Source organism: Nymphaea colorata, chromosome 4, assembly GCF_008831285.2.
Source record: "Nymphaea colorata isolate Beijing-Zhang1983 chromosome 4, ASM883128v2, whole genome shotgun sequence".
In the NCBI taxonomy this organism is placed as follows: domain Eukaryota; kingdom Viridiplantae; phylum Streptophyta; class Magnoliopsida; order Nymphaeales; family Nymphaeaceae; genus Nymphaea; species Nymphaea colorata.
The window spans coordinates 9,485,273-9,496,162 of NC_045141.1; the positions used below are offsets into that span (position 1 = coordinate 9,485,273).

Here is a 10,890-nt window from a genome sequence, read left to right on the forward strand (position 1 = left end):
CCACTTGTGGAAATTATGCAAAAGGAACCTGAATCTGATGACACTAAAAAGTATCCTCTTGTGGAATCCGTAGAGATTTTTCTTGATAACTTGGATATTGATGTTTTCAAATATGAAAACGAAGATACAGATGCATGCATTGGGAACCATTCCTTTTGAAGGTATTGCTGTTTCTGACTGTTATTTCTAGTGTAGTATGATGAAAGATGGCCACCAACTCAGTGGGAGTATATTTCATAATAGAACATGGCAATTGTTATTTCGTAGGTTTAATGTGGAAGACAGATCCAATGTGTATTTATTTCATACATGGGCAAAGAAGTAATCATTTCATGACCCAGAACGGTTACTTGACAAAGTAATATCTTCATTTCCATTACAGAATACATAATTGTGATTCATTTTTAGTGCAGATAAAGGGCATGATGTGGGCTCTATTTCATGGTCTGTTCTTTTGTTTACCTGATGAACATGTTTGCAATAGTGGGACAAAGACATTCTCCTTATTGTGAAACTTTCTCTCAAATTTGTGGAATATTTTGTTTCTCAGTGGACTATTATGTGCAATTGCGTACCTTTGTGTGATTAATACGTGTATATACTATATACATTTACCAGGTTTTTATTTATCTTGTATTTTTCTATTTTGTTTCTTTTTTGTAATTTTTCCTTTTGGCTGCAGCTGTTCTACTTCTAGCCTTTAGAAGCATCTGAAGGCTACATTCATAGCTCTTGAAAGCTTTTTGTCTACCAAAACCGATCCTCCTTGAAATTTATATGAGTATGCCTTTTTCTATTGTTGCTTCTTTAAAGCTTAGTTCGTAAATTATGCTTGATGCTATTTTTTTTTGTGTTTTCATGTAGAATCTGTGAGATCTGTCCTTAACATGAGTGCTTCTTTTCTTGTGAGTTATGAGCCGTCTGATATAATTTTTCATCTTTGTCGGTATTAATTTTCCTTTTCTTGGCCAAAAGCATCATCCACTATCATCCAAGTTGTGCAAATTTAGAGTAATATATATATATATATATATATATATATAGAGAGAGAGAGAGAGAGAGAGAGGGAGAGAGAGAGAGAGAGAGCAGCAGAAATGGAAGTGATCAACAAAGTACTTGTTGGTGTACAATGAAGCTTGAGGATTTTTTTTTAAAAAAAAAAGACAATAAGTGATGCACAATTTCGTTACCAATAGTGAAGATTCAGTAACACATTATATTGTCTAACAATGTCATGAATTTGCAACAAAAAATTTCATCACTAAACCTTAACTTGATTCCACCCTACGTATGGAAATCATAAATCTACAATGTAGATTTTTGTTGTTATATATAATTAGTAATGAAAGATTTTCGTTGGTAAAAATATTTAGCCTCGAAAATGGTGTGTTACTAAAGGTTGATTCCCTTGTAGTGATTGTTTGCTTGTTATTGATACATTATTTATGATCTTGTATCATGTTGTACAAAACAATCTTGCATGCTAGAAAGAGTGTTGCAGACAAATTATCGATAAATGTGTCAGACATTCTTGCATATTTCATCTCTACTCATGTCTGATATCGTCCACTGCAGGTTGTGCTTCCTACATTGTGGGAAGAGTGTCATCATTGGGTACGTAATGTGCTCGACATGTAGAACACTGATTGCGTGTACTACAATTCATTGAAAATACATGGACTAATACCTCTTGAATTGATGGTCGACAAGATATGCTTAAAGAGTGAGTGTAGGATCAACATGGCTCAGTGGCACTTTTTCCATAGGAGGGAAGCTTCACACCAAAAAGTGTATTCATAATAAAGTATACTGAAGCAATATACAATGGGAATGAACCGACTTTTGATTGTGTAGTTAACAGATAAGCATCATATATTTCACTTCAGATGTTGTTTTCTTGTTGACCAACATGTTGCTTTCTTCATAGGATGATACAACACATCTGAAAAAACAGATATGTGATGACTTTTAAAACATGTTACATGAATAATGACAAAGTGAAAACAAAAAAACATATGAAGAAGAAGAAAACAAAAAGCAATGACATGAACAATGTACTTTATGTCTAACAAAGTGAAAGAAAATAACAAGTAATGACATGAACAATGTACTTTATGTCTAACAAAGTGAAAAAGAAAATAACAAGTAATGACATGAACAATTAACATACAATTGTTATCTAACATCATTTTCAAACAGCTGTTATCTCACAAAATTAACATACAGTCCTTATCTCACACCACTAACAGACAGTCATATTCATCGCACCATTAACGGATGGTTGTTATCTAATACCACTAACAAACAGTCATTATCTTACACTATTAATAAGGCAGGCATTATTTCTCACACCATTAGCATGCTTTCCTTTCCATTAATGGACACATGTTATCTCACGTTACCTTACATCATTAACAGACACACATTATTTCATGTTATCTTACACTATTAACAAACACTTGTTATCTTGCACCATTAATAGGCACTCGTTATCTCACCCATTAACAACTGGTCCTTTCCATTAACAGATACTCGTTATCTCACACTATTAACAGACCATCCTTTCTTAACAGACATTCATTATCTCACACCATGATAGACAATCTTTACTATTTTTAAACAGTTGTTATCTAACACTACTAATAGATAGTCGTTATTTCACAATTAACAAACACTTGTTATCTCATACAATTAACGTGCATTCGTTATCATACACCATTAACAGATAACCCTTATCTCACACCATTAACAGACACTTGTTATCTCACATCCTTCAAATAATCATTATCTCATACAATTAACTTATAGTCTTTATCTTACACCACTAACAAATAGTTGTATTCATCACATTATTGTCACAGTCATTATCTCACACTATTTAGAGTCATCCTTTTTATGGCGTTTTGATTTTGGCAGGTTCTAATTCAATGAGTCGATTCTGTGAGTCAGAACAGAAATATGCCTAACAATTTGTCTTACCTCACAATGATACGATATTGGCCTATAGTCTCTGCATGCTCGTGGGATCGTTTAAGACAGATCTCTCTGCTAAAATTCTCTTAGGCTCATTTGCTATGGATCTCTCTTCAACCATGCTCCTCCTCTGGAGTTGGTGTTCATGAAGGTGATGGTGATGGTCTCGTGGGCTTGTTTATGACAGATCTCTTTTTTAAAATGCTCTTAGGATCATTTGCTATGGATCTCCTTCCGACCATGCTCCTCCACTGGAGTTGGTGTGTATGATGGTGATGGTGATTATGATAAGTCAAATTGTGCATTTGTGGATGATGATCGAGGCAGGCAAGTTTCTTCATGTGTAGATGGTGATCGGGGTGAAGTTCTTGAAGTTGTAGATGGTTATTAACAATGAGACCACTCGACCAAAAGGCTATGGGGTCTACGAGGATGCACTACATCTCAATACTGCTTGGGGTGCCATCCCACTGTGACGAGACTAGTTATGGAGCTTCTTCTTAAACATATATTTCCTGCCAACTCCAGTCCCAAAAGCTGTTTTGTTCCTTACTTTTGTGTAGAGCTCGGGTGGCTATGGAATCGACCTACTCAAACAACACTCCATGAGGACTCAACTGGCATGTTGCATTTCAACTTCATTCAAGCTGAATAACCAGACATATCCGCAAGACAGTTCAAGCACTTTACGATATTCCAATTGGTCTCTTTTCTAACATTGTATGATCTAAACAACACCTACACATCAATGGAATGTTACATAGTTCATAATCATTTTTGCACAATTATGCCTAAGGGACAACTGTATTTGCGCATTTATATTGCCGGTTGGAGTGATGGAAGTGCAGAGTTGCTTCAATAGAAGGATTTTGGTTAGTGATACATGTATAGATAATGTGTTCATCATGTTATTTTATTGCAAAAAAACTATCGCACATCTTGTAATATCTTTACTTGCTCTGCAGTTCTAGATGTGGGAACACATACCTTCTCTTGGACTAATTGTGGACTGTCCATTTCTAGAGGCACAGCCATTACATGCACAATGGAGTGATATCTCTCCCAAAGATTACCATGATCCAGAAGTATCTAGGTCAATCATATTGAATCTTCAGAACCTCCAATGCATGTTATGTTTAGCAAATAGTGTTTAATTTTCTATCAAGAATTGGATGTAGCACCAGCTTATTCTTGAGTTTGAATTGTCACTAAATAGATAAAGGGCAAATATATAAAGAATAAAAAAATTCAATGTTTGGTCTGCTTCATGTGTTAGTACATCATATTGTACATACTGCCATTGATACTGTAGCACTACCACAATCGATGTTAATTTTTTCTTGAAGCTAACAACATTCTCAAACTCAAACTCTGTCAGGTTTAGAAGATTGTTGTTGTTTCCTCTCATGATGTAGCTAGATGTCTCCAACACGTGATTTTTGTGAATTTTCATATCAAATAGTCTAGCAACATCTTCTAGAATAACAGTTATCTTGAATCCATTGAACACGAACGTGTTCGTCCAAAGATCCTACTTCTTGGCGAGGGAATGCAAAGGCCTCCATTGGATATCCAACAAACTATGGACCAGCAGCCCCTTGAATTTCATCTTCTTCAGTCTCTCCTGAAAATTTGAAAGCATTTCATACCATTTGATCACAGGTCAACATTGGCAGCACTCGTATTTCTATAATACCATACAATTGTCAAAGACATTATCAAACAAATATACTTTAATTACAAAAAAGTTGAATAAACATTCATTATCTGACAATATGGAAAACATCATAAATTACTTACATTGATGTTACACATTTGCAGTCTTTCCTTCCCACCTTCCTCTCTCACTTCAATATTGGGTTGTTTTGTTTTCCTTTGCCTAGAACATCTCCTTTGTGATGCCGCTTTCTTATTGACATCTCCAACATGTGGCTCTAGTGCAACTTCCTCTCCATCTACTTTCTCGCTACTCAAGAATGTGTTTCTCAAGCATAGGAAGATATCCTCCATCCCTTCTACTGCCGGCTGCACGACTGCATATTATGCTCCCTCCAACAACCATTTGTTCTCATCATCTGCTACCACTCCCTTCTCATTTCATCTTTTCATCCTTCCAACTTTTCCAACAATCGATTTTCCTCTATTATTTCAAGTCCTACCTCCTCTATAATGGTCTTCTGGATCGTTACCTCGATTTGCTCACCTCATTTTCACTTTTCTCTTTATTCTCCTACTCCACCACTATTGGAACAACAACTTCAGCTGCCCTACCCTCTGCCTGTTCTACCAACTGATTATTTACACCTATTCATCTATCTCGTACCAAGTTCTTTTTGTTTGGTCTAATGTACTATTCAACTTCATACTTGTAGATGTTGTATAATGAATGATTAGTGTGATATTCTTTTGTATGCCTTGAAGAAGTAGACATGGTCGATCTGCAGAAAGCAAAGAAATCATGCGATAATGTTTCAGTGTCTTCAATAATGTGTGGTACTATAATGTATAAAATAACGAACGAGAGGGGGAACCAAACTTGGACGTATAGCATGCATTATCGAAGGCAGTATAGCATCTAAGATAACAAAGGGGTTCATTATCTTAGATGCTCAAAGATGCTAAAGCATCCCCTTTCAGTATCTTACATGCTCAAAACTATAGGACACATTATCAAAGACAGTACACATCCCATATAGTATGAGATAATGAAAGGGACGGGACAAACCTTGTGGACACAACCTGCCATGCTGTCTTTGATAGCATATCCTGAAACCGCCTACTATGTTGTCTTTGATAATGCATCATATAGTGTCTAAAATAACAAAAGAGGTGGTATGAGCCTTGCAGACACCGCCTTTTATGTTATCTTCGATAACACGTTCTATAAAGTTTGAGATAATGAAAGGACATGGCAAAACTTGTGGAGACCGCTTGCTATGTTGCCATCAATAAAATGTCCTATAACATCTGAGATAACGAAAGAGGTGAGACCAACCTTGTAGACAACACATTCTATAGCATCTGAGATAACAAAATGGATGGGACCAACCTTATTGACACCACCTTCTATGCTGTCTTCAATAAGGGGGCGTTTGATACGCCGGAAATCTACTGTAGCAGTGGAAAAAAAATTCAAACTTTCAAAATTTTTCCGGTTTATCAAATGCGGAAAAAAAAAATCGACCGTTACGGTCGATTTTGGAAATTTTTTTCCAGAAAAAAATTTCCAACCGGAGGGGTGGAAATTTTTTTCCGGAGAAATATTTTTGCCCGTTAGGGCACACCTCGCTTCTCCTTGCTTTCTCCTCCCGCAGCCCATCATCCTCTCTCTCGCCCGCAGCCGCACCAACCTTGCTTTCCGGGATAGTGTCCAAAATGTGTCTGGGGAAGAAGGCAGAAGGAGAGGCGAGGTTGTTGTGCTCGAAGGGGAGACAGATCGGTCGGCAATGGCGATGAGATCGGGATCCAGTCATCGGGCCAACATGATCGTCACCAACACGCCCGCCACAGACCTGACCAAAACATTCTCGATTTCGTTTCTTTGAACGCTTTCCAACCAAGAATCGTACTCGAGCAGTCCCCAAGTTTGGGAGGAGGACGCTAGGAAAGGAATAAAAGAGAATATCAACAGACGGATAGTTAAAAGATGCACAGAATTCCAAGGATCTTCTGTTCATATGCATGGAAGGGAAAACATAGAATTGGAGTCCTAAGAAATTACTCCACTACGTCTCTACTCTTTGATGATACGCAGAAGCAGGTTCCCCACCTCACCGTCTTCCATTTTTTCTGCAGCTTTTCTTCAGTCCTATTCGTGCTTTGTGCATAGGTTTTTGCCAGGTTCATGACCTGCCATTATTTTTGTTCAGTTCAAGGAAAGTGTTTCCCAGTTTGCGCAAGATAAGATTGCTCCTCATGCAGCAAAGGTGGACGCTACCAACAACTTCCCAAAGGTTGCGCGTCCATGTCATTTTTCTGTTTTACTTTTCGCGTTTCTTTTTGCTTTCTTTTATTTTTTCCATATTCCTGCCTATTTTTTTCTTGTGAATATACTAGTCTGGTCACTTAGATGCTCTTCATTGTTAGGATGTTAATCTGTGGAAGCTCATGGGGGACTTTAATCTTCACTGAATCACCGCTCCAGGTAATCCCTGTTTTACTGTCCCTATGAACTGTCGCTGCCAGACGATTTCAGTCAAGACTTGGCCAATGGTTTTAGGTCCTGGATGCTTACTTTTGCTAAGAAATACTTCTCATCGTGATAATTTTTAAAGTTTGTGGGTGCATTGTCTTGATTATGACTCCTGGTCCAAGTTTGTCCTACTTCGAAGTTACATAGCTGCTGATCAAATGATCGTCCAAACTCTGAAAAAAAGAAGGGCCATTGTGGATTAGAGTAAAATCGGCCCTAACCTACTAGTTTTTCTGCAAGAAGTGGCCCCTGCTCAATCTTAAATCCACGTGGAGATGCCAACTGCCTTTAATATCTTCGATGTGCAAATCACAATTGTTTGTTTATATGTTTTCTGCCCAGTATCTTTTACGCACTGTTATTGCAAATTTCTTTTCCTGATAGTACAACTAACAATTAGTTTCTGGCATATCAAAACTGGTGGTTCACTCATCTCTAGTATGCTGCAGGAAATTGGTGCAAATTCCTATAAACTTTATTTGTTGTTCTGGAAATGTCATGAGAAAGTTAAAATACAACATCCCTGGTTAATCTTGGCCTTTGAAAGTGCTAACATATTACATGGATAACTTAGAATGCCTAAATTTCTTCCACTGTCTGTGAAAATTTTGCCATGGTGGCAGCAGTTGTTATTAGGAATTACTCCTTTAGGTGATTCATATAGCATTAAGGTCTCCCTTTTTCCTCATTGTGTGATATTGGGTTGTGGGAGATAACGTCAATGAGGAAGATTTATTGCTTCATTCATTTGATGCACGTTGGATTCTGGTTGGGGATTGGGTTAGTCAAAGGCTACGTCACAGGGATGATCCACTTCCACATTTTGCAGAACCCTATGCTATATATAGGAAGGTTTAAGTTTCTGTTTATGCCCTATGGTGCTATTTAATAATCACTAACAAGTTTAGATTGGTAATTCAAATCTGTATGTTATGTCTTTGAGGTTTATTATATATTTGCATACACATGCAGCATTTGTGACAAAGTAGAATGGGCAGCATAATTAACACACTATGGTATGGCATGAGTTTCTGCTGAGCATCTAATGCCTAGGATGGACAAACTAAGTTTTCTGGATTTGATGGAGGTACTCTTCGGTGGAGCCCTGTTGCAGAAAATGATGGTTGTGCAGGAAGACAGCGCGAAGTCTTATTAGGGAAATGGTGGCATTGGGAAATAGGGATAAGGAGACTCCAGTTTTCCAAAAGTACCTATCAGAAAGGCCATGCTAATTCTGACAATTTGTAAATGTTTGGTTCATCTGACATGCATGGGTTTGCTCAAGCTTCTGGATTGGGGGACAGAAACTGTATATGCAATCATTTCTAACCTCTAATACTGAGTGATAACCATAAAAGCAATAAAGCATACTCTTACGAAATATAAAAGTCAGATTATGTTTGTTGAGCCACAGGGACTTGCTGAGTGTGAGAGGTCCTTATTGCAGAAGTTGTGGCATTTCCAGAATATTATGTTTATTACTAATTCAGTCTAAACTCTGAATTCACAGAACTGATCCTAACATCTTTTGTGATGAACACTCAAGGAGCTTGCTGTTTAGTTGCCAAAAGCTTATCTGCAAGCATGATATTTATCCATTTCCATAAAGGCCATCAGGATTTGCACTGAAATTTTTTGTCTGGCTCATTTTGGGGGAAAGTACACAAATGTAAAATTTGAGGAAGAAGAGTTCATTTCTCCATCCATTGCTTTCAAATATAGGGAGCTAGCATCTCACCTTTGCCAATAATTATTCTTCCACTTGCCATTCACAGTCTAGCCTGGTCCAGATTCCTGTTGTATTGCTGCCGCTGGTTCATAGAAAATAAGTGGAGTCGATTTGGTGGTGATAGGTGCTTTAAGCGTGGTGTCCTGTTTTTTGGAAAGTAATGCAAGAACATTTTGGCATTACTTTTTTTGTAGAATAGTGGTGTACATGAGAGGATTCATGCTGATTTTTATTGGTTATTCAGATAAGTAGCTTGACTTAACACCTCCTGTATTTGGTCGCTGAGGAATAAGGATGTGATTTTCCATTCTTTACTAGTTTCTTAATTTCATTAGCTTTTCTGCTTGTTTCTTGCATGTTGATTCTTGATGTGTTTGTTTTTCTGGATTTGTTTATTAAAACCTTTGAATGCTAATGCTCTTAAGCCTTTCATTTTCAATTTTTCACAATTCATCATTTTGACATGGTTATTTTATTGGTACCATTCCTGAAGTTTACATCTTCGTTTTCCTATAGAGGAGTATGGTGGACTTGGTCTTGGTTATTCATATCATTGCATAGCAATGGAAGAAATTAGTCGAGCTTCTGGAGCTGTTGGCCTTTCATATGGTGCACATTCAAGTTGTTGATTTAAGGACTCTGTACTGAAAGATTGTTAGATGATGCTGAGTTGGTTCTAAGAGAGATGATACGGCATGGATTTGTTCCTCGAATGGGAACCTGGAGAAGGCTTCTAAACAGAATGTTCCCAAGGGCTGGCAATATATATGTCCACAATGATGTTCTTGATGAATTAACACAACTAGAATGCATAGGTGGGATTTGTGAAAAGTGATTGTGTTGCTGAAATGGTTTTAGTATATGTGTTACGTGTTTTCTTTCTGTTCTATGATAACTTTCTGTATAGTGTACATTCTTAGTTGGCTTCATATTTGTAAAGGATGGAGCATCTTTGTGATTGACCTATGCTAGAATGCTGAAATCAGATGTTGACTTACTAACTGCATTCCCCTTGTACACTGCAGTGTTAATGTTACAGTTGGGATTTTAGAAGATAAACTAATGCTTACTGGTTTACATACTGTTGCTGACATCTATTGCAACTCTTGTCATCAACTCTTGGGGTGGAAATATGTAAAGTCCCTTCTCATTTTTGTGCCAGACAAATTTTAGTATGAATAGTTAGCGTATTCATGACAGCTATTCTTTTTACAGTGACGAGATTGAACATGGAGATGGATCGATTTCTGCAGAGCACTCAGACGATGTATAAATAAGTCTAGATACTAAGACCATGGCTCAAAAGACCAAACTGTGAATTTACTGTAAATCAACTTAATCTGAAACTGATTTAACATGTTCGAACTGCAAAGCACAACTGGAAATGGACACATTCTTTCTTGGGAACATCTGCATAGGAAACACGAAGTACCAAAATTAATGGATTTCCTTGTGGCCTTATCAAAGGTTTTTGAAATTGTTGTCCAGAAACTTAGTAGAAATTAGCTCTTCATCAATGATCAAAGGATATACAAGAATTTCCAACGTTTTTATGTCTCATTTTTTTGTCGGATCGGAACTGCGAATCCTTTGCCCTTGCATAAATTGTCCAAGCCCTCTACCCTTAGGAGGACCTGAATCAGATTGGTGGATTTAAATATTCCAAATAAGCAATGGAGGAGGAAATTTCCTACACTCTGGAAATTAAAAAAAATAAGCAAAGATTGGTGTGGTCATTTATCTATAATTTCTGTAAATTTAGAAAAATGTTTCCTTATTATCAAATAAGAATTAATTTTTTGGAAATCTAGAAATATAATTCTTTTTCATCAAACATAGAAATATATTTCTGGAAATATATTTCTCAGTCATCACACACACACACCAAAATTGGAATCGGAAAGATTTTCCCATTCATTTTTTCTAGGAAATATATTTTCAGAAATATATTTCCAATTCCACATTTCCAAACCATCAAACGGCCCCTAATGTATCT

The 10,890-nt window shown here is 36.9% G+C and overlaps 1 long non-coding RNA gene across 3 annotated transcripts; it reads left to right on the top strand.

Moving 5' to 3' along the window:
* The first annotated feature begins 789 nt into the window (after window positions 1-789).
* Window positions 790-10,291, top strand: LOC116252421 (uncharacterized). Of its 3 annotated transcripts, XR_007573151.1 has the most exons (7): window positions 790-1,614; window positions 2,917-3,845; window positions 3,939-4,066; window positions 6,843-6,926; window positions 7,060-7,117; window positions 9,411-10,028; window positions 10,110-10,291. It is a non-coding gene; the product is annotated as an uncharacterized LOC116252421 (long non-coding RNA). The 3 variants fall into 3 exon arrangements; XR_007573150.1 differs by having other exon boundaries at window positions 790-3,845; XR_004172164.2 differs by lacking the exons at window positions 790-1,614; window positions 2,917-3,845; window positions 3,939-4,066 and adding an exon at window positions 4,082-6,733.
* The last annotated feature ends 599 nt before the right edge of the window (window positions 10,292-10,890 follow it).